Below are 24809 nucleotides of genomic sequence, written 5' to 3'. Positions count from 1 at the left end.
TGGGTTTCATTATATTAAATAAGACTCTTCAATAGATTCAGCCACAGGTTTTGATGCAGTTTTGGTTTCGTCCTTGCCTTTTCAAGTGAACAATGTTGTAATAATATTCTCTGCTTATATCAGACACTTCTTTGATATCCACTACCTCTTTTGATCAGTAGTTTTCAAAGTCTGTAGGGAAATTCAAATTGTCTAATTCCTTTAAGATCTTGTCTTCATTTGGAACAGACCTCTGAAGTTCTGTACACTTTTGCATCTAAATTGACTTATTATGCTTTTGAAGGTCCATGTTATTGGTAGATTTTGCCAATCTCCACCAGGTTTACGATTTTCGAGTTGAAATCTGAGTGTGAATAGCTCCAATGTCGAGAAGTATCAACAATGTGTTTATTCTTGCTGTTCTTTTCACTCTTCAACATTCTTAAAAGTAATGGGTTTCAATTCTCTAACCAAACTAAGTAGAATTAAATATTTCAGCTTTCTATTTTGGATAGCATAAATCACAAACAGCAATCATGTTTTTGTCAATGCATTCAATTCCCACTAAAAGCAACTCAAAAATCAATGAGGCTTAAAGTGCACCCTAACATGACTGTTGTAAATGTACATGGTTACTGTTGCAAACTTGATTAATGTCAGATTGACTATTGATATGAAAGTAGTGCTGTGGGAGTGTAATCATAAAGGATTGATTGTTATTACAGTTTTATTTTGAATATTTAATCATTTGAATTTTTTACATTGGGTTTTTAAGAATTTATATCCTTATCAAATCAAAGAACATAACATTAAGGAATAAAACATTTTCTCATATCAGTCAAACACCTTTGTGTCAGTCATAATATAGACAGCTACAAAATAATGTGAACTGTAGTTCTGCCAACAATGATTCAGCCTCAGTGTTGGAAGAATTTCTCTTGATCCATTTGTATGTTTGTTAATTTCCCATAACATAAATCTCTATGAGTGGCGATCAATGTTCTCAGTTGACTACATGGCTCTTGTGTGATTCAGGTTGACATCAACAGTGCAGGCTTGATTTCCCATCTAGCTGAGGGAGACTTGGGATCTGTTTTCTCATGCTGCCGCGAGAGTGGAAGGCAATGACAAACCACCAATGGCAAACACAATCAAGAAAACAGCTAAGGATGAAGCAGAAAATGAAGGAAAGACATTCCATTGGCAATATACATGTTAGTGAATATGTCAGTGGGCTGAAATTTCCCAATTCTGAATGAGAGAACTAACTAGGGAACTCAGTTGCAATCTTTCTGGCCATCATGCAGACACAAGAAATATTCCTTTATTTCTTGGTCTAGTTGAAACCCACTCAAGTTCATTTTCTCACCATGTGCTGATCCCTACTTTATACCAACAGTTAAATTTACATTCTGCTGCTATCTGAGATGATGGCTGTGAGATCCTGGTCAAGTGATGGTGCTCCATGATTTGAAGTCAGTTATGGCTCACATCCTTCATTATAAGAGTGAATTGGTTAGCAGAGAGTGAATCTTGGGAATCTAAAGACATAAATGTGGAAGAAGGATGAGAAGAGATTGGAGAGTGGTGGGACACTATGATCATATTGTCATCCTGAAGTTCTCAATGAGACTGGCCCCATGATGAGGGACACTGGCTCTTCCTCTGAGTCTTGGTAATCGCACATGTCTTATGAGTGCAATACTGGAAGCATTCATACATATGTGAAAGTGAGGTGAGCACTCTAAATGTCAGGCATGAATCCTTGTAGCTAATGTTTTAATGATGGGGATGTGGTGTATTGAGCAGTTGGTGTTTGATAGAAGATGGCATATGAAGATCCATTCACTGACCCTTTTACCCAAGTGAATTCTTCTTCAAGCACTATCATCAGTTCCTCATGGCCAGACTTCCTGGCAACCTACTTCAATTCAACCTTCAAGATGTGCCTTCTGAGTCTCTCTGTGAAAACAGAGTGTCTTCCTTCTTTTCTATATCTCTTTCTAAGGTGTCCAGAAACATATCTGGAAATCTGATACCTATGTCTGTGCCTACGTTTCAATCATTTGCTGCCGCTCCTGATGCATGAATGCACCTCCCTTTTTAAGACGACATGCTTTTATGAAGTGGTGCAGACGAGCTGTCCATAGCACACATGTTGCCTGTCATGAACGGTCTCTGGAAGCTAAACAGCAGCATCTCATTTTGGATTGCATGTGACTAATCACTGAACTGGTCAGAAAATTCAAAGCATGCTTGCTGCCTCCATCAGGATAATCCCCACACCCAAAAAATGGACCTTATCAAATATGGATATCAAAATGGAGGTAAAAAAATTGTGACCATGCATTCATTGTAGTAGTTTCAATGTTGCTCACTGTTTCCATTATACAAAGCATAACTAAGATAATATCTTTATATGTAATATTTAAACATTTTTTGAGCTTTTCCATTTCATAGCAGTTTGAAGCTGACAAAGCAATAGAATGCACAAAGATTTTTCTGTCATTCTGCATCAATTGATCAGTTGCGTATGAATACAAAAATAGATGCTTCCTTTTGGAAAAGTGTTACATTCTTTGTTTGTAACTGATGTAATCTGAAGTGTTTATTGTTTGTCTACTGGCACCTCTTTTATTAACCATGGAACAATGAAAATAAATTAACATAATGAAAATAAATTATTTTGTATATTAGAATTAGAGAACACATTCAACGGTTCAGTATGCTGCACTGTTAGATTACACATTGTTAAGTCAGTTGTGTTAGAATTTTTAAAAAATTTTTTCCTGAGAGATGAGTAGGTCACTGACAGAATCAGCATTTGTTTTCCATCATTATTTGTCCTTGAGAAGATGTAGGTGAGCTGCTTTCTTGAAGTCTGGATGATGCCGATGTTGTTAGTAAAGGTGATCCAGGTTTTTGACACAGCCACAGTAAAGGAAGGGTGATATAGCTCCAAATCAGGATTATGTGGCCTGAAGTCAAGCTTCGAGGTGACAATTGTACAATTGTCAAAGGTGTTGACACTTGTGCAATCATCAATCAACATTTGCTCTTCTGACCTAATAATGGCAGAAGCTCACTAATGCAGCAACTGAAAATATTTTATCTGATGACACGTCCCTGAAGAACTCCTGCAGTGTTGTCCTACAGCTGAGATGATTGACTTTCAACAACCACACCATCTTCCTTTGTGCTTGGGATGATGACAAATAATTGAGAGAGTTCCCTCTAATACCTGTTAGCAATTTTGCAAGGGTTTTTAGACACCACACCCAGTCAAATGCTGCCATACTGTCACTCTCATGTCACCTTTGGAATTCAAGTATCTTATCATGTTTGGAGTAACGCTTTAAATGAGATTGTAAATTTGACTGCCCCCAGCAGAACTGATCATCTGTCAGGAGGCTATTGGTAGGTAAATGCCAATTTACAGCAGGTCAATGATATCCTCTGTCAACTTGCTGTTGCTCGAGAGTCAATTGGTGGGATAGTAATTAGCCAAGTAAGATTTGTCCAGCTTTTTATGAACAAGACATACCGAGACAATTTTCCATATTGTTAGATAGATGCCAGTGTTGCAGCTGTACTGTAATAGCTTGGTGAGGGGTACAGCTGGTTCTGGGATACAGGTGGGGGCAGCACGGTGGATCAGTGGTTAGCACTGCTGTCTCACAGCACCAGGGACCTGAGTTCAATTCCGGCCTTGGGCAACTGTCTGTGTGGAGTTTGCACATTCTCCCCGTGTCTGCGTGGGTTTCCTCTGGGTGCTCCAGTTTCCTCCCACAGTCCAAAGCTGTGCAGGTAAGGTGAATTGACCATGCTAAATTGTATGTAGTGCTAGGTGCAGGGGTAACTGTAGGGGAATGGATCTGGGTGGGTTGCTCTTCGCAGGGTCGGTGTGGACGTGTTGGGCCAAAGGGCCTGTTTCCACACTGTAGGGAATCGAATCGAATCGAATCTAATGATGTCTTTTGTACTACTACCAGGATGTTGTTAGGGCTTATCGTCTTTTCTGTTTTCAGTGTATTGTCTTCCTTCTCCGTATGCATATATCCATTTTTAAAAAATTTGCTTATTACTATCAATCAGATAGTTGTGAACATTTACAACACTTCAGATTGCAAGGTTTTCCTAATTACTGAAGTGTCAGATTGCTCCCGGAAAATGATGCCTTGATTGTAAAACTACTTAACAGCTAATGAGCCAACCTTTAATATATGCACAATGTAGTGTATTATTACATAAACCAATTCTTCATTCTACAATCACCAAGGTTCATCATGAGTTAATTTGTTTCTAAACACGTTTAAACATCAAACACAACTATCATAGATTTGGTTAGTTCTCAGTTCTATTCATAAATAAGATATCACACATCCCCTGTTATGAGCCATTACTATTAATAATGCCAGTTTAATATTCCAGCCATCTTTCAGACATTGGTGCAGCATGACAAATCATTTTATTGTTAATTTTAAATATTGGTCCAGCTTTTCCAGTCTATGTGACTCCTCAAGGATCAGATATATGACAGAGGATGTGTGTCAGGATCCAATGGAAGTCCCATGTTTGGAATCACATAGAGGGTTCAATGATTTTTCTGTTTTTAATGGTAGGGTTCCATTCAATTGTCTGATGACTTTGGATTCTACACCTCCTTGCATTTTACTGTGAATTCAAAGAGAACATTTTTCAAATCGCAGTTCAGTTTTGGAAAGCACCAAGACTGTTGTACCTGTGTCTAACTTAAAGCATCTTTTGTTTATCTTCATCAGCAATCCAGCAGCTTCCACTCTTCCAGTGGCATCTCCACATAAATGATATCCTCTACTTCATGCAAGTTTCTTACCACAATGCATAGCTTGGGTGTAAGTTTTCCCTTATAAGTAAAGCATTCAATCTCTTTGGAGGGACAATTTGTGCACCTGTGATTTTTCCTACCATACCATAACAGCAATGGTTAATGCACATTGTTCCTACCTTTGATATTTCTGTATGGTCACCTCTCTGCTTTTACTATTACTATGCTCCACTGAATCAATAATTATTGGGGTATAGTTTCCCCTTATCACTCTGAATCATAAATCAAATGTCTTTCCTGAACTCAGTCTGTTTCCTCAGTTGAATTGCTTTTGAATGTGTCCTGTCATCCCTGACTGCAAGCGGTGAGACAATGCTCACCTAAGACTTCAACAACAATTTTGATCCTGATTAAATCTTTTAAGCTGCTGTATTCACTGTTCTCTACAAATCTGTACTGAAAATCAATAAAAGCATCAATATTTCCCCTTTTAACAGTGAATGCTCAATAAATTTAGCTCACCTGGTAGAAATATACAGTAGCAGCAGGTCGTGAGAATCTTTGCCTGCAGTGTCTCAGCATCCAGCATTGCTGCTGCACACACGTTCAGGCCATCATGTTTATCAATTGATTACTAATTTAGTTCTGCAGTTAATCCTGTTATAAAAATGTTTATGAACAGTTATTTTCACAATGCCATTTGGGGCAAGAAATTACACCAAGTAACTGAAAATATTGATTTTATAGAAGTACAAGTATCAGTCATTCACTTATACCCTGTGTAAAAGATTGGACAGAGGAATCTTGATTATCCGAATATCAGTTATCCGAATATAGGATTATCCAAAGGGGATCTCAAGGTCATGATAGAATCATTATGTCAAAGAGCTGTTTCAGCCCTGATTGCTTGTTTTGTTTACAGGTACAATGATTAAAAACAAACTTGGCACACTGAAATGCTGCTGAGAACAATCCTGGACGGTCCAGGCACGGTCTGTAAATGACTGACCTCCCGCCCTCTCTCTCCCCACAAACTTTCCCTGGAGTTCTACACAGGGTTGTACCCTAAACCTCCCGGGGGGTGTGGGCGGGGTGGGAGTGGGTGGGGGCGCAGGGTGGAAACAGGTGGGGTTGGGGTGTGCGGGCAGGGGACGGATTGGGAGAGGACAGATTGGGAGAGGACAGGGTTGGGGGGGCGGGCAGGGGTGTAGGGTGCGAGTGGATGGGGTTGGGGGCAGGTGGGGGCGTGGAGTGGGAGTGGATGGGGTTGGGGAGGTGGGGTCTCATGTGCAATGTGCTTTTGCCTAGTCTCTTGAGCAGGGAGCAGACTTCACAGAAAACTCTAAGCCCCAGAGGAAATCAATTAACCGAATAATCAATTATCTGAACGAAATAGTGCCCACCCATCTCGTTCAGATAATCGAGGTTCCTCTGTATTCAAATACTACATTCTCTCAATTACTTGAAGTGGAATTAGTTTGTATGATGGTGATCCTGCTCAGTCATTGGAAAACTAGGGGAAGCCTATGTTGTTTCTCTGTGGAGGCCTAATGTTATTTCATTTCAGCAACTTACCTAAACAGCATTGGGCCTACGCTGCAATCACAGTCCCTGTCAGAAGGAAATCCTTCAGATGGTGACAGAAACAGTCTGGCCACTTTTCTTCACCTTCAACTGTCCATCACTTTTATGTGGCATAGGTTGAATTAGAATCATAGAATCAGTTACCCAATGAATCAAACCTGGGACCTTGGTGCTGTGAGGCAGCAGTGCTAATCTCAATTAGATCCCTTAATGGATCAGAATTGAACACCTCAACAAACATACCTTCAACCACTGACACCCACACAACTCAACACGATGCAACCTGATTTTTTTCACTGTCATCAACCTAACACAACTAATCTCTGATATGAATAACCTGTGATCTCACCACCACTCCAACATTAGCCAACTAGTCTCTGGTCAGGTCACTCCATTAACCAAATAACTGCCTCAACTCAACCTGAACTAAGTTTTTGTCCTGCCCCAACTATCCACATCCATGAGCTAATAAAATTTCCACCAATCTATTTCCCACATCACTTAATGTGCCATGCTCCCATCATTCACTCATCCATCCAATCACTCACCCACTCACCCATTCACCCATTCAGTGAAAGAGTTGAGTTTTGAGATCTTTAAAACCAGCTTGAATGTTGCAACTAATGTCGTAAAAGGGGTGTGTGTCCTCTCTTCACCTGTCTTCTCCAGCTCTCACCAATCTTGCCGTGGAGAGAGTATGCTCACCAATTACTGCTGCAGGCAGTAGCAGAGATCCCAACTGAAATAATACACTATAGTGAAGGTGCAGAAATCTTTGGAGGAATGGAATGCATGGTCATTGACTGGAAGATCTGGGCAAAGGTCATTTGACAGATGGCTTAAGAGGATAGATCAGCATTGGGACATCTGCATTTATTATTTCTGGACTTGAGACAAATTCCCATCACATTTATTGTATCTTTAAAATTAAATTTATAATTTAAAATTATACTTTCTCTCTCCTAATTTATTTGTGACAATAACATCAACTATCCTTAGGACTACGATCTATGAGCCTGATCAGATTAAGTGGTTAAATGAAATCCTTTTCATAAGTAATTATCTACTATACATGCACCATATATCAGTGCATCCAGAGAGAGGGCCCACACATGATCTGCAATAGTGGAAAACCTTCGTCATTACTGTTTGTATTAGGTGTTATGATCCTTTCTATTTTCTGTTGATTGCTTTTAATCTATATTCAATATCAACAAAAATACACATAACATGATAATTTGTGATTTATCATCATTCATTTACATTTGTAATTACATAACAGACACTAATGATTCCAATGTACTATAGATACTACTGTGCAACTGACATCTGGGCAGTGTACACCCACTAATGTCCTTCAGGAAAGGAAATTGCCATCCTTACTTGGTCTGGCCTACATGTGACTCCAGATCCACAACAATGTGGTTGACTCTTAACTGTCCTCTGAGCAATTAGGGATGAGCAATGAATGCCGGTCGAGCCAGCAGCACCCTCATCCAATGAATGAATAAAAAGGGTAACTGAGAAATTTAAGTTAGGTGACCCAGCTTTTCCTGCTTCACAAAGCATTCTACTAATAAAGCATGCACATGCTGTGCTCACCAACTGATTAAATTTTAATAGTACAAATGAGCTGGTAGAGGAGTGTGAATGTTCCTCACATTAAAAACATTCAGAAATAATGTAATACACATTACCCCCCACCAACCATCAGCACAGCCTCACACAGAGTAGTCTTCTCACCTTTGTAAGAAGTCTTTGCATGAGGTTGAAATGATGGTATATCTAACATGAAACCCAAGCTTACTGATACAACCTTCTCAACATGGTATGACACCTATTGGTTTTGGTACATTCATGTTGTTGACCTGACTTCAGTTAGTCATTGTTGCTTTTGCGTTGAAGTGTATCAGGAAGTGCTTTGCATCAGCACCAGAACAAAATTTAGAAAAGAGTACACGTAGAAGAAATATTTAATTCAGATCTTGCACTTGGTGTTGGAGTAATATACACATCATTGTTGAACTGTATAGAGGGTAGTTAAAAATGAGTATATCATAACAGTTTTATAAAACTGAAAACAAATATTATCACTTTAAACTGTGCAAGTGAAACTTCCACTGCTAAAGGCAAAATGTAATGGAATTTATTGATTACTTTTTATTGCAGTTTTCTATAAATAAACACTGGCAAGATTGTGTCTAGTAGCTTCCTACACAGATTTCCTATAATATTATCTTAACTTAATCACTGCTCTTTTGGCATAGTGGATTCCTGAACAACGTTTCAGTAAATTTCATTTTCACATATTCCCTTCTGGAAAGATATTGGGTAAATGGCTTAAATCTGTTTAATAAAATAACATGTAAAAAGGGATGCAGTGATGAGAAGACTTAAGGAGAAATCTTGTAGGGGTCTGAGCAATGTGAGATGTGGTGTGATTCGTGGCAGAATCAAATGAGAAATCCAGCGAGGCCTATCTCGATGTCAAGAATATCTTGCTCAAACTTTTATGAGCAGTGTGGTGAGTTGCCCATTAAGGGGGATTATAGCTTGTTGAACAACTTATGCATAACTCACCTCATTAATAATATGAAACAAGGAATTTTGGATCTGAAACAAAAACATAAATTGCTAGAGAAACTCAGGTCTGGCTGCATCTATGGGCAGCATGGTGGCTCAGTGGTTAGCACTGCTGCCTCTCAGTGCCAGGGACCTGTGTTTGATTCCACTCTCAGGTTGTGTGGGTTTCCTCTGGGTGCTCGGGTTTCCTCCCACTGTCCAACAATGTGCAGGTTAGGTGAATTGGCCATCCAAAATTGCCCGTAGTGAGGTGCATTAGTCAGGGGAAATGTAGCGTGATAAGATAATGGTTCTGGGTGGGATACTCATCAGAGGATCGGTGTGGACTTGTTGTGGCAAATGGCCTGTTTCCACACTGTGAGGCTTCCTAAACAGACTAAATGTTTCAAGCCCTTCTCCAGAAGATTCTGTTTTTCATTTTACATCATTAATATTCAGCTTTCCAATGTACCAAACATGCCAACCATGTTGAATTTTGAGAAATTTCAACCACTATATTGAATTCATACTGGGCACCAGGCACCACCATCATGGGACGTGATCCATGTGCATTAACAACATGCATTCCATATCCACAGGCATTGGCATCCAACATATGCAATGCTCTAAACCCTGAGGCAGGTATGAAGGTAATTCCTGAGGATGGAGACACACTAAACAAATACTGGTGAGTTTTAATTTTAAAGACATTAATAAGTGAGGAGAGAGTTGCGACCATTGGAGCCAAACCCCAAATGAAAAGTAACTGCCTTTCAAAGGATGAGTATGGTTGAAAGCCTATCAGAATGAAAATCACAGTTGGAAAAAGATTAAGTTGGGTTTAGTCCATTGGATTCAGTATCAGATAGAAGCATTTTTTTTTTGAGCTTTAATTCTACTGTTCAGTTTACTTACATTGTCATTATTGCTTGTGATCGTTTGGTTCAAATCAGTATGGTAGAGATTGTTTTTGTGTTATAATTTAAAAAATTGGAGCCCTGTCATTTATTTTCATACTGTTGGTTCTTCCCTGTAATGTATTCTTTAAATTATTATGTTCTATCAGGCCTGGTAGTAATAAGTATCAGATCAGCATTTTCATAGCTGGAATCATGCAAAGCATACTCCACTGCACTTCCAGTCTGCCTCATAATTCACGGGAAAGTTTGTACCTTAACTGTTCAATGTGCCCTTTTCTCCCTTTTGTGTCTCTTTCCTTTTGCTGTTTCTCTCTCTCTCGCTCTCTGTCTCTCACTCTCTTTCTCTCTCTGTCCCCAAATTTATTACCAAACTAGAAAGGGTCTGCTTCCAGGCTCTATTGGATGATGATTTTCATCTACTCATAAGAAACAAAGCATAATGTCATAATGATGCTGAACCATGTTTCTTCAATCATGGCTTTCCATACATTCAACATAAAAGAATCCTAACATCATATTCATGGTTGGCTGTGATTATTATCTTAGCAATTGGTTCTTTTCTGATTGCATGTGTAATAACAGAGAAAACATCCACAGGAGGATGACCACTGAACTGTTGAACTCCTTGTGAACTGTTGAACTCCTTGTGAGGAGAAAGATCTCAATGAAAATCAGGATTGAGGAATACTAGTCATAACTCATCCTTTGCTGCTCTTCTTCCTCATTCTGTTGTCTTAATTACTTACAGGCAACAAAGCATATATTGAGACATTTCACCTACATTTTACTGAAAATTATATCTACTTCTACTCAAAATTCTTCTGAAATCTATCTTTTCCTTCTCCTCAAGGGAGACACGACTCCTGGAACATTAAGTCACTCTTGCATTTCATAGAAAACTTCATTTTATATCTGCTTAGATGTTTCCACCATAAGGAATCTTAGATTGTGAGCCAGAGAGATGTGGAATAAATGGCATTCATAGAAAGAAGAAGTAGGAGCAACTGATGATAGGAGAAGAGGAGGAGGGTATGGTTCTTAGAAGCTACTTTTGAATAAAATGTGTCTTCTGAATGTTACACAGTGTGCAGATATTGGAGTCCCTCTGAAACATTAGGTAACAAATGATGGTTCAGTTGAACAAATATAGCAACTACATACTTACAGTGTTCCATGATGGTTTTAATCAGAATTGAGAAATATCGTAGAGCATGTGACAACTCCAGATGCATCAACATTGCAACCTGAATGCAACTGATGTTATGAGTTCCCAGACTCCTCTGCTGTATGAGCCTGCAGTTTCAGAACACCATATAACATAATTAAAAACTTGTGCCTGTTTTTGTTTGCACCCAGTAACAGGCTTGAAATGATAGTTCCATAGTACCCCTGATACTGAGCCTTTCCTCATTATGATTGATTTGGTGAACTGCAAACATCTAAAGGGTGTCTGCAGGTAGTTTGCCAGAGATGAAGGCTTGAACATTGTGTGGCAGCAATGCCGGCCCTGAGGTTCATTTTTAAACTGGGTGCAGAGGGATAGTTTGAGACTGAGAGAGGGATTTTAAGGAAGGAACGTAATGATAGTGTGTAGAATACAGCCAATATTATCATTAGGAAGGGGAACAATATTGTTGGGAAGAATGGAATATGGGCATTGGCCGACGTAAGATTATTATTTTAATTTTATCCGTGTATAAGTAAGTATCTTGGTGATGACCTGGAGATGTCCACATATTAGCCTGCATATAAATATGATTTTCTTGAATGTAATTAGTGGAGGTGCACTGCCTCTGTAATGAAATCATTAAATAGTCACAATCTCCCCTTAGTTGCATATGAAAAGGTCCTAATATTTGCATCAGCTATAATCATTGAGAAATATCCCTCTCCCTAGAAGTGGCAGTAAAGGTGCAGCAATAGCAAATAATTGAGTGAGTCAGCACCCAGAAGATGGCTTCCTTTTGCCATCCCAACAATTAGGTTCTGAGTGAGAATGCCCATGGTTGGTTTTCCTAACTCAGTACCAAGTCCTGAACTCATCTATTAACAACCACTTCAAGGCCTCAACACACCACTGATCCATGTAACAGTGTTTCCAGCAGGAGAAAAACGTGGTAGCCTTTCTGATTGGTAAAATGGGCTTGCCTGCCCACCACATTCGTAATGACCCTCCTCTGCTTCTCCCAGACTTGTGCATCCTCTCGCTAGAGGGATTCTCATCCAGATCATTGCATATCACATCTACCTGATTCATCCTTATTCTTCTTGTCCTCTTTCTTGTATGACCTGCTTGCTATGTGACCTTCAGCTTTCATTGGACTTGTCTGTAAAGTGGTTTTCATGGATACAAGAATGATGTCACCACTCTTCTTCCCTTGAAGAGATCTTAGGGCCTATTTCATTTACAATGATAGAGGAACAGCCATTAGTGAGACTTAACACAATGTATTTTATTGCATGACAGCTATTATGTACCAGTTACATCAGTCATTTAGACTTTGTTAGTACAACTGTTGGTAGACAGATGACAAATCGTCCTCTTCATAATACAGAGGTTTTTTCCTGATTTCCCCACTGTCGGACATCATCAGACTGGATGGAGATTAATGCAATCTCTAACATTAACCCTTTCATAATCATTAGCTTATACAATAAATGCCACCCCAAATCTCCTCTCAAGTCCTCTTGAATATTTCAGTTACCAGGACTTTCTGCTGGTTGCTATCTTCCTGGGCTTGGTTCTTTCTCAAGACTTGACAGAAAAATCCACTTCAACATCCTCATCTCTGTTACATATACCTTCTTTCTTCCTCTTTCTTTAAAGGCCAGGTATCACACCTGTAAAACCGTCCTGAGTGATCATAGATTTCTGTACCTGAATTCTTGAATGACAATGTAAAATGCTTTACTTCTAAAATTAAAATGCTGTTTGCACTTCATCATTCTGCTTGGATTGACAACAGTTTTAACAATTTAGAACTAATATACATTGGGTTCACTATTTGTTTATCTTCTGACTTATTTTGAACACCTGAATAGCTCTTTCCCAATTCTTTTCCCCCAGGACAAATAATCTCAAAACTTTAAACTTCTTATACCTCAGTTGCTTCAAACTTGGTATCAATTTAGTTCACTATATTCTGTACTGTCTCTAATGCTTGGTTATTCTTACTGAAGTACAGACTTATTACTACCTCCTGGGATTTATGTTCCATCCTTCTGGCTATACTTCATAGATTCTTCTTCTTCCTGCTGTGCACTGCACAGTGAGCTATTCATGAATACCTTCACATTCCTTTTCTCTGCTGTGTCCTGTAGCTTAGAGTCATTTAATTTATATTCCCACTGTTTGTTTTCTTTTTCTCATTATCTTACATTTGTCCATATTAATTTTTTTTCCTCAGAATCTGTTCAACATCACAGTAAATAATATCTGCCTGGAGATTGTTAGAAGTCAAAAACAACACAAGTAATAACATTTTAATGTGGTAATATTGAATGTTAAACCTTTAGTAGAAACTGTTCCTAACTGTATGACATTAAATAAAGAATTGAAAGAAATCATGATTAAAGTCAATATGACATATGGACTCAATTCTATATTGAACAGTCCAATGCTTAGAATTTGTTTTGTGGTATTGTAGTTCAGCATTTAATTACTGCATAAGTTTTCATTGCCTTCATTAGAAAAATAATCAAGAAGTTCATTCCTGGCCTTTAGCAATGCAATCTCTCTCTCTTTCTCTCATACTCTCTCTCTCTTGCACTCTTTGCCTCTCTCTCTCTCTTCCACACCCCACCTCACCTATATTTGTGTGTATATTTATAGGAGGTTGCTTGATAGTGTGACTGGAATATATTTGAAATATGGGAACAATATGGCATTCACAGTGCCATTGCTCACAAATGGAGATAATTCATACTGTTTGATCAACATAAACTAATTTTGATGTTTATAAAATATACTAAATTTTACAGTGGTGTAGCCGATAAAATAGCTGGTGAGCTGAGCTAAATAAAGATGATGCTTACTTTGTACTCATGTCTCATGATGAACAGAAAAATTCAATGGTGAGCCCATTTATGAATTGCTACTGCTAAGATTAGAGACCATGCTTAAAAGTTAAAAAGAACGTTAATCAAGTTTAAATCAATTTAAAACCAACAATATTGCTGAAATAGTTAGATGACTAAAACACTAAAGAAGCCCAAAGTGCACAAATTGGAACATATGATTATAAATTGCCAAAAGGAAACAAAACCTGTGTCTTACATTATTAACTGAAAACTTAAGGCAAAGATAGTGTGGAACAGGATGACATGTAATAGATGGTCCTAATAAAGTAGTCAAGTAGAATTCCAAGGTACCATGATAAATTACTCTTTTAGCCAAATTGGTTAGTAGGTATTAAAAAATGCAGCATAAGAACAAAAGATACTGCATTTCAGCTGACAAAAGATGCTCAACAAGTTAACACAATTACCTAATCATAATGTATTTGAATTATCCTTCGTTATCATATTTACCAAATTACCCTGCCTCAGAGAAGGAACGCTAACTCATTATTATCATTCAATGTACCTGCAACCCTTTATGCTATTCTTAGAAGCATGCATTCTGTATTTCCCAGTTAGGAACACGATAATGACATTTTTTATCCTAATACACATTTTTCATAATTAGAACCTTTGGAAAAAGAAATGTCAATATGTACAACAAACTTTGGTGTTTAATTATGCAATGTACTGATACTTAATCATATTTCAGCATTTGCGACATTGGTTAAAACTTACATTTTACTTTCAATGGGGTTTTGACTTGAAATCTGTCCCAATAACAGCAAGATCACATGGGCTTCTCTCTAGGCAGATTTCACAGGAGATTATATCCCCCTGTACAAATTATGCCATTTTAGTTTGAATTAAAGGTGACAGTTTAAAGCATATCCATCCTATAAAGTCCAGTGTAGATAATAAAAGCCTATTTATAAGATTACTAGTACATGCATAGAAAGGTATGCTTTGAAGGGCACACATCTTTAACAATTAGAACAAATTTCTCTCTCTGATTCAGTGGCACTCAGACATATTTGAGGTACTCAGGCAGACTCGACATGGTTTTGTGAAAGGGTCGTCACATTTGACTAAACTAGTTGAGTTCTTTGAGGAGATAATACGTACTCTGGATAAAGCAGAATAAGTGGGTATAATGTACATAGATTTCTAGAAAGCATTGAACAAGGCACCATATCAAAATTTATTGCTGAAAATAAAAGCTCATTGTATAATGGGCTAACATACTGAAATGGATAGAAGACTAGCCAACTAAGAGGAAGTGGAGAGTAGCTGTAAATGGGTCTTTTTCACATTACTTCACTATTTATAATTTATGTGAGTGACCTAGGTAAACGGACTGAAGGAATCATTGTCAACTTTGTGGATGATGCAAAGGTAGCTCTGAAAGTAAGTTTTGAAGAGGACAATGGCAGTTACTGAAAGATATAGACAGGTTAAGTAAGTGGGCAAAGGTTTGGCAAATCAAGTATAATGGGAGAAAATGTGCAGGTGTTCTTTTTGGCACAAAGAAGGACAAAGGAAACATATTATTTCAGTGGTGAGAGATTTCAGAACTCGAGATATAGAAGGATCTGGGTGTTGTAGTGCATGAACCTCCAAATTTATTATGTAAGTACGGCAAGTAATTAGTAAAGCAAATAGAATGTTATCATTTATTGTGAAATAAATTGAAAGGAGGTTTTAGTTCAAGAATGCAGGGTTCTGGAGAAACGACATCTTGAGTACCATGTACAACATTGATCACCTTTTTTAAGGCAGAATGTGAATGCATTGGAAACAGTACAGCGAAGGTTTCCTGGACTAATATCTGCAATGAATGGACTGTCTTATGAGGAAAGGTGGGCTTGTGTACATTGGATTAAGAAGTATAAGAAGCAATTTGATTGAAATATATAAAGTCATGAAGTATTTTGATCGGGTAGAAGTGGAGAGGATGTCACCTATTATGAGTGAATATAGAACTAGGAAACACTATTTAAAAATCAGGGGTCATTCAATTAAAGCAGAGGTGAGGCTTTTTTGTTCTCTCAGAGGACCTTTGGAACTTCCTTCCTGAAAAAGCTTTGGAGGCAGTGTCCTTGAATATTGTTAAAGCAAAGCTGGACAGATTTTTGTTGACTAAGGGATCAAATAGTTACCTGGGATAATTAAGATCGTGAATTTGATGATGCAGTCAGATCAGCCATCCCCTTATTGAAAGGAAGAGCAGGCTCAAGGGGCTGAGTGGTCTGATCCGGATTCCAATTTGTTCATGAATGTACAAACAAGGAACAAGAGTAAAACATTCGACCCTTGCAGACAGCTCCACCATTCAATAAATTCATGTTGATCTGATTGTAACCACATCTCTACATTTCTGCATACCCCTGATAATCTTTTATCCCCTTGGCAATCAAAATTCTATTTATCCCAGGCTTAAACATACTTAAGAGTTCTGCAACCACTGTCATTTGAGGAAGGGAATTCCAATGACTCTCAACTGTCTGAGAGGAAAAAAAACTTTCCTCATGTTCATGAATGAATATGCTGGTCAGGGCTTTCTACTTGTGTGTTCTCAAACTTGCTTCTTTCTGTCAATTACCTTTAAGGGGTGGTAATTACAGCAGGTATGCCTAAAATAAGTTTTCATCATTTTCAATGTGTTGCACTTCAATATCATAACTTATTATTTTTACCGTTCTTATGTAAAAAATTTCTTGTAAATTGATTGAAATTAATTTTATATTTTCAAAATTGTAACCATGTAGACATGTATTCTCAGTAACTGGATGGCTACTTTCAGTGAGGCTCTGCAACAACCAATGCTCTTTATTTTTCATGATGTATTTGAATGGGTTAGATTTAAATTAAGGTAGTGTAATTAAGAAGTTTGTTGATGATAAAAAAAACTGATTTGGTGGATAGTGTGGACGAAAGATATAGATATTCAACATTACGCCTGAGGAACAGTTGCACTACAGCCACTGTTTCTGTGCATAGTTCTGGTTTCTTCTCATCACCCACACATACCATCTGGTTTGCTATTCCACATGGTGCTCCAGTTACTGCTTCACTCACTGTCCCAGTGTTTTTCCAATCGCCTCTCTGTTATCTTGCCTCCTCTGCCATTTAGTATGAACATGGCTGAGCTCTGCACATCCTCAACTCCACTCTCTTGCCCGCTCTCCATAGCCCCTTAACTCGTTACTAATTAACAATCTGTCAATCTCCTCCTTAAATTTATTCAGTGGCCCGGTGTCCACCACACTCTTATGTAGTGAATTCCATAGGTTTACAACCCTTTGATAAAAGTACTTTCTCCCCATCTCTGATTTACAACTTCTACTCCTTATCCTAAAACTGACTTCTCATTCTAGATTGTCCCACAAGGTGAAATGCCCACTCTACACCTATCTTGTCAATCCCATTTAGCATTTTATAAACCTTAAGTATCTACTCACATCCTTCTGAACTATAGCAAGTATAGGTCTAAAATATTCAATCATTCCTCATAAGACAAGGCTGTTATGTCCGTAATTATTCTTGTGAACTTTCTCTGAACTGCTTCCAACATAATTACACCTTTCCTCAAGTAAGGGGGCCAAACTGTTCACTGTACTCAAGACCAGATTTGGTCTCACGAAAGCCAAACAATTGCAACAACACCTCTCTGTTTTTATACTCCATTCCTTCAGCAAAAGATGCCAAAATTCCATTTGCCCTCCTTATTACCTCCCATACCTGCGTACTCATTTTCTGCGACTCATGCACAAGGATACTCAAATCCGTCTGCATTGAAACATTTTGAAGTTTCTCTCCATTTCGATAAATTCCCTTCTTATTATTCTGAGCAAAATTGAGAATCTCATACTTATTCACTTTGAATTGTATTTAGCAAATTTTGTCCCATTCACCTAACATATCCACATCCATCTGTAAATTTCTTCTTTGCAACTTAATTTCCCACTTTCTTTTACTGTAACTTACTAAGTTGGCTCTAGTACATTCTAGGAGAAAGTGAAGACTGCAGATGCTGGAGATCAGAGCTGAAAATGTGTTGCTGGAAAAGCGCAGCAGGTCAGGCAACATCCAAGGAGCAGGAGAATCGATGTTTCGGGCATGAGCCCAAAGAAGGGCTCATGCCCGAAATGTCGATTCTCCTGCTCCTTGGATGCTGCCTGACCTGCTGCGCTTTTCCAGCAACACATTTTCAGCTCTAGTACATTCTATCCCTGCATCCAAATCATTAATATAGCTTTTAAATAGTTGGGGGATGAGGACAAAACTCCGTGGCATGCAACTAGTTAAAACTTGCCAATTAACTGCTCAGAGCCTTGGTTAGCCAATCCCCTCTCCAAGCAAGTATATTATCCCTAACCCCATGTGATATTACCTTGAGTATTAACCTTTTGTGCAGTGCCTTATCAAATGTTTTCAGGAAGTCCAGATAAAATTCATCAATAGGACCCTTGATATCTACTTTGTTCATTACAAAATAAATCATTGTATTGGTCCTATTCTTTAATGCAAGCAGCTACCTCGTTTGTACTATGAGATATTTCACAGGCACTGTAATGTCATTGGTGGTGAGTTCATCTCTATAAGAAGTTTTCTGTTTGTCCCTTGAAAGTGTAATGACAGGCTGTGATGCCAAATTGAGAATGCTGAAACTGAGATTCTTCAGTTTCTGACCCACAGTTGTTAACAAGTGTCATTATGAGTGCATCTCAGGTTCTTAATGGCTCCGCCAAGGCTTTTCAACTATGTAAGTTGCATAAGCCACTCTGGAAATCCGCGAAATTGTCTGAAAGAACATTTCTGAAGATTGAATCCTTTGCTTCAGAGGGAAATCTCTCACTTTGCAGTTGTTGGTTCTGTCTTATTAATTCTGCAATTTCGGGCAGTAGAATACTCTGTCAGAAACAGTTGTGATGCAGCTGCTGGGACAACGATCTACAGAATTTCAATGCTCTTATTTATTTTGTCCATGAGTAATGACCCAGAAGACAACTACATTGTAAAAGCTGTACGTTATATAGCAATGGTGATATCACTATAAAGTGCTTAATCTTTCAAGTCACTTTCCAGCATTGCCCTGGCAATTGATCAATATGAACTTGTTAGGTTAGATAGAATAAATTCCTTTCCATATTAAACATCCAGAGTGGCCCCTATTGCAATATGAATTTACAATATTGCTCACAGAAACAAAACAAACACTTCGTGGAGAAAAAGAAATGACACACTTGTCTAACATCAGCTTCTCTTCTGATGGTTATGTCAAGGTACATTATTGTGCTGTGCAACAAACATTTTACATTCAGTTGAACCAGTACTATACCTAGTCAAGAGAATATTTTGCATAGAGATTGAGAAAAAATATTCCATTTCTTTCCTTGACATGCTACATGAGCAATGATGTAATTTTCTTTTGCTACACATACACAGCAGGAAGTCTTGTGGTGCTGTGGACAGCATTTCACACTTGAGTCCCAACTTGATGGACTTTATGGACAAGTAATGTGCGTTTACAATGTGCATCTGCAAATCTTTCCAACATATGCTGCAGTCAGTAGGACTAGGAGTGGGATAAAAAGAAAGTTGGAATCTCTACTAGCATTATCCAAAGCTCTGGGGTGCAACATATATGTAAAAGCATAGTTTGCCACAACAACTTAGGCTCTCTGAGTGACCTAAAACAACCTATTGTACTACCTAATGAACATGCACACACTAACAAGAATGTTACTCCAATTATTATTTAGTTCAACTTTGAATGGTGCCAATTTAATATATTAATCCTCATTGCTATTTCCAATATTAAGGAATATCAGATATGCCTTGTAATAATGGAAACATTTTTATTATGATTTTGGATTAGCAATTTTCATTTTAACTCAGAGTCTCTTGCATGCACTTTGCTAATGGAGTGAGATAAAAAGATAGAATAATGAACAATGCTTTCAAATGACAAACAGAACTACTGTCTATTTATGCAACATTTCATTCCTTGCTCAGCACTTCTTTCATTGCAACCCACTATCTCCATCACCTCCAGACTAACTTACTACATTGTTTTCCTTACTAATCTCCTGCTGTGCTTTTTCAGTGTCACACTTTTTGCCTAAGATAGAGCATCTCAGATTTTCCATTTCTTTTCTTATCCTCTTCCTCTATCCACAATATTGATGGCCATATCTTTACATTTTGTACTCTCTAGAATTATTTCTATAAAATTCTCCTTGCCATTTCCTTTTATTATATAAGACCATGTTTAAAGTCAAACTTCTTGTAAATTATTAGCATAATTTTGTAGTGTAATGACATATATAAATTACAATGATGTAATTATGACATCAATGAAAGAGTTTGTGTGGACACATTAAACTTTTGCTTGCCATTCATACAAATGATTTGGATGACAGTATAGGAGGCATGGTTAGTAAGTTTACGGATGACACCAAAATTGATAGTCTAATGGGTAGTGAAGAAGATTATCTAAGATTACAGAGATCTTGATCAATTGGATCAATGGACTGAGGACTGACAGATCATGTTTAAATTGGTTAAATGTGAAGGATTGCATTTTGGGAATACAAGGGCAAGACTTATACAGTTAATGGTAGGGCCCTGGGTAGTGTTGCAGAACAGAAGACGTAGGGGCTCAGGCACATAATTCTTTGAAACTTGCTTCACAGGTAGACAGAGTGGTTAAGAAGCTGTTAGCATGCATCTCTTCAGTGGTTGAGACCTCATATTGGGGTTGTACAGGAGATTGGTGAGTCCTTTTCTGGAATACTGTGGGTGGTTCTGGTCACCCAGTTATGGGAAGGATATTGTTAAACTGGAGAGGGTTCGGAACAGATTTAACAGAATGTTGCCAGGAATGGACAGTTTGAGATATAAAAATAGACTGGAAAGACTGGGACTTCTTTCACTGGAGTGTAGGAGGTTGAGAGGTGATCCTATTGAGGTTTATAAAATCATGAAGGGCATAGATAAAGTGAATGACAAGAGTTTTTTCCCTAGGATGTAGGAATTCAAAAGTTGTGGGCATATTTTTAACATGAGAGGAGAAAGATTTTAAAAAGACACAAAGGGCAACCTTTTTACACAAAGAGTGATTTGTGTGTGGTATGAACTGCAGAGAAAGTGGGGGATGCAGGTGCAGTTATAACATTTAAAAGACATTTGGATATGTTCATGAATACAAACGTTTTGGAGGGATATGGGCCAAGTATAGGCAAGTGGGGCTAAATTAGTTTGGGAACATGGTCGGCATGGACTGGTTGAACTGAATGTCTGTTTCCATGCTGTGTGAATGTACTACTCCAGAAAAAGCATGTAATGAGCAAAGTCTTACACACTTGAGGGCAGTATTAGTAATCTGCAATTTACAGATTTAAGTGAAGTGAAAAAAAGAGTGTTTCAGTACTTCTGGAGTGGAAGAGACTTATATTAGGATAAGGAGCTAACAGCTTCTAAGAACTTGTGTGTAGCTATCCTTAGCCCAAGGATACTAAGAAGAAGTATCTAACTATGCATGCAGCAGTGTTGACATAAAGAATAGAATAAAGAGTTTTTTTGCAATGCAATGGTGTATGCCTGTGATTTATCTTGTGCATTTAGCTAACCCTATCACCTGCATGTTGACTAGTCTAGAATTTTTCAGATTCTGAGTGTCTACAAATACACTATCCTTGAGGCTGTGTGCTCCTTATCACTAAGTGAGGCTCTTCAACTTCTGCAACATTTACAACCCTTCATTTACATCTTTATAGAGCAGGTTACCAAATACAGCACTCTACTATAGTGTATCTGAGCCCTGTCTTCACATTCACACTTTCATTCTAGATTGTTGTTTATAATCTCACTGATTTCAGTGTCATGTGATCAGTTATTTCACCATTGTACACATGAATCTCGTTATTCCACACTTGCCCCGGCTTATCTCTACTTGGTCTATATTATTCCAGTAACTTAATTTAGTTACTTAGATAGCCCCTATAATTATTGATATGACTATTAGTATCAATTATCTCAATTAGCTGGATGGCTGGATTGCAGTGCAGAATAATGACAACAGCGTGGCTCGATTGCTGTACCAGCTGAGGTACCATGAAACATTCTGCTTCTTATTCTCTCCCCTCACCTGAGATATGGTGACCCTCAGATTTAACCACACTAGTCATTGAGTCATAGAGATGTACAGCATGGAAACACAGCCTTCGGTCCAACCCGTCCATGCCGACCACATATCCCAACCCAATCTCGTCCCACCTGCCAGCACCCGGCCCTTCCTATTCATAAACCCATCCAAATGCCTCTTAAATGTTGCAATTGTACCAGCCTCCATCACTTCCTCCGGCAGCTCATTCCACACTTGTACCACCCTCTGTGTGAAAAAGTTGCCCTGTAGGTCTCTTTTATATCTTTCCCCTCTCACCCTAAACCTATGCCCTTTAGTTCTGGATTCCATGACCCCAGTGAAAAGACTTTGCCTAATTACCCTATCCATGTCCCTCATAATTTTGTAAACCTTTATAAGGTCACTCCTCAGCCTCCGATGCTCCAGGGAAAACAGCCCCAGCCTGTTCAGCCTCTCCCTATAACTCAAATCGTCTAACCCTGGCAACATTCTTGTAAATCTTTTCTGAACCCTTTCAAGTTTCACAACATCTTTCCGATAGGAAGGAGACCAGAATTGCACGCAATATTCCAACAGTGGCCTAGCCAATGTCCTATACAGCCGCAACATGACCTCCCAACTCCTGCACTCAATACTCTGACCAATAAAATAAAGCATACCAAACGCCTTCTTCACTATCCTATCTACCTGCAACTCCATGTTCAAGGAGTTATGAACCTACACTCCAAGGTCTTTTTGTTCAGCAACATTCCCTAAGACCTTACCATTAAGTGTATAAGTCCTGCTAAGATTTGCTTTGCCAAAATGCAGAACCTCACATTTATCATGTCTCACAAACTTGATTGAGTTTTTTGAAGAAGTAACAAAGAGGATTGATAAGGGCAGAGCGGTAGATGTGATCTATATAGACTTCAGGATGGCATTCGACAAAGTTCCCCATGGGAGACTGATTAGCAAGGTTAGATCTCATGGAATACAGGGAGAACTAGCCATTTGGATACAGAACTGGTCAAAGGTAGAAGACAGAGTGTGGTGGTGGAGGGTTGTTTTTCAGACTGGAAGCCTGTGACCAGTGGAGTGGCACAAGGATCGGTGCTGGGTCCTCTAATTTTTGTCACTTACATAAATGATTTGGATGCGAGCATAAGAGATACAGTTAGTAAATTTGCAGATGACACCAAAATTATGTCTTCTCTGTCTAATGAGAGATGGTTATATGGTAACTTTATTTTGCCCAGTTTTACCAACATCATTGGCACAATTATTGTTGTTACTGTTATCACAATCTCTGCTCCGCTAAACTCTAAATCAGTTGGGGAAAATCTGAAATTCTCACAGGACATTCCAATCTGGTTCCCTTGAGTTTAATGACAGGATAATAGTCTTATACTGTCTGGAGTTGTATCATTCTATACACAATCAGATGTTGTCTTGGTAATGCTATCCCACATCCTGTGATAGCCATGTTTTCTCTCATAAAAGCAAACGTTTCATATTCCCATATAAATGCTAATTCTTCCTTCTCCATAGTTGCGTACCTCTGATCAATCTCCCTCAAAGTTCCCAAAGTAAAATAGATTGCTTTTCATGTGCTGTCAATTTGCACTTGAATGAGGACTGCTCCAAGTCCTGTGGATGGCAGCTCGAATAGTCAGGTTGAAGGTTCCATAACATCAGTTGGAAATAACTTCTCTTTAATCATTTGAAAAGTTGCATGTGTTCCTTACACAAATAAATTGCTGGCCTTCTTTTTAAATGCTCTCTTATGAATTGAGTAAGTTGGGAATACACTTTCCAATCTGATTCAATGTGTCTAAGAAGCATTGTATACCATTTATGAAAATTGGTGCTGGAAATTTATTGATAACTGTTGTCTTCCTTGATCCTCAGCTTATTTTGTGAAAGGAAAATCATATTAAACCAATGTATTGTTGTTCTTTGAAGGGGTAATCTGAGCTGTAGACAAGTGGCAGCCATTAACCATACTTGGGTTTTCACCAGATACATGAATAAACAATAGACAATAGGTGCAGGAGTAGGCCATTCTGCCCTTCGAGCCTGCATCACCATTCAATATGATCATGGCTGATCATCCTTAATCAGTATCCTGTTCTTGCCTTATCTCCATAACTCTTGATTCCACTATCCTTGAGAGCTCTATCCAACTCTTTCTTAAATGAATCCAGACACTGGGTCTCCACTGCCCTCTGGGGCAGAGCATTCCACACAGCCACCACTCTCTGGGTGAAGAAGTTTCTCCTCATCTCTGTCCTAAATGGTCTACCCGGTATTTTTAAGCTGTGTCCTCTGGTTTGGCACTCACCCATTAGCGGAATCATGTTTCCTGCCTCCAGAGTGTCCAATCCTTTAATAATCTTATATGTCGCAATCAGATCCCTTCTCAGTCTTCTAAACTCAAGGGTATATAAGCCCAGCTGCTCCAGTGTTTCAGTGTAAGGTAATCCCACCATTCCAGAAATTGACCTCGTGAACCTACGCTGCACTCCCTCAATAGCCAGAATGTCTTTCCTCAAATTTGGAGACCAGAACTGCACACAGTACTCCAGGTATGGTTTCATCAGGGCCCTGTACAGCTGCAGAAGAACCTCTTTGCTTCTATACTCAATCCCTCTTGTTATGAAGGCCAGCATGCTATTAGCCTTCTTCACTACCTGCTGTACCTGCATACTTACCTTCATTGACTGGTGTACAAGAACATCCAGATCTCTTTATACTGCCTCTTTACCTA

The sequence above is a fragment of the Chiloscyllium plagiosum genome, unplaced genomic scaffold (assembly GCF_037043375.1).
Source record: "Chiloscyllium plagiosum isolate Xiang-an unplaced genomic scaffold, Cpla_swu_hap1 HiC_scaffold_13, whole genome shotgun sequence".
NCBI lineage: Eukaryota > Metazoa > Chordata > Chondrichthyes > Orectolobiformes > Hemiscylliidae > Chiloscyllium > Chiloscyllium plagiosum.
The sequence above is the reverse complement of the archived record's forward strand: the minus strand, read 5'-3'. Positions refer to the sequence as shown.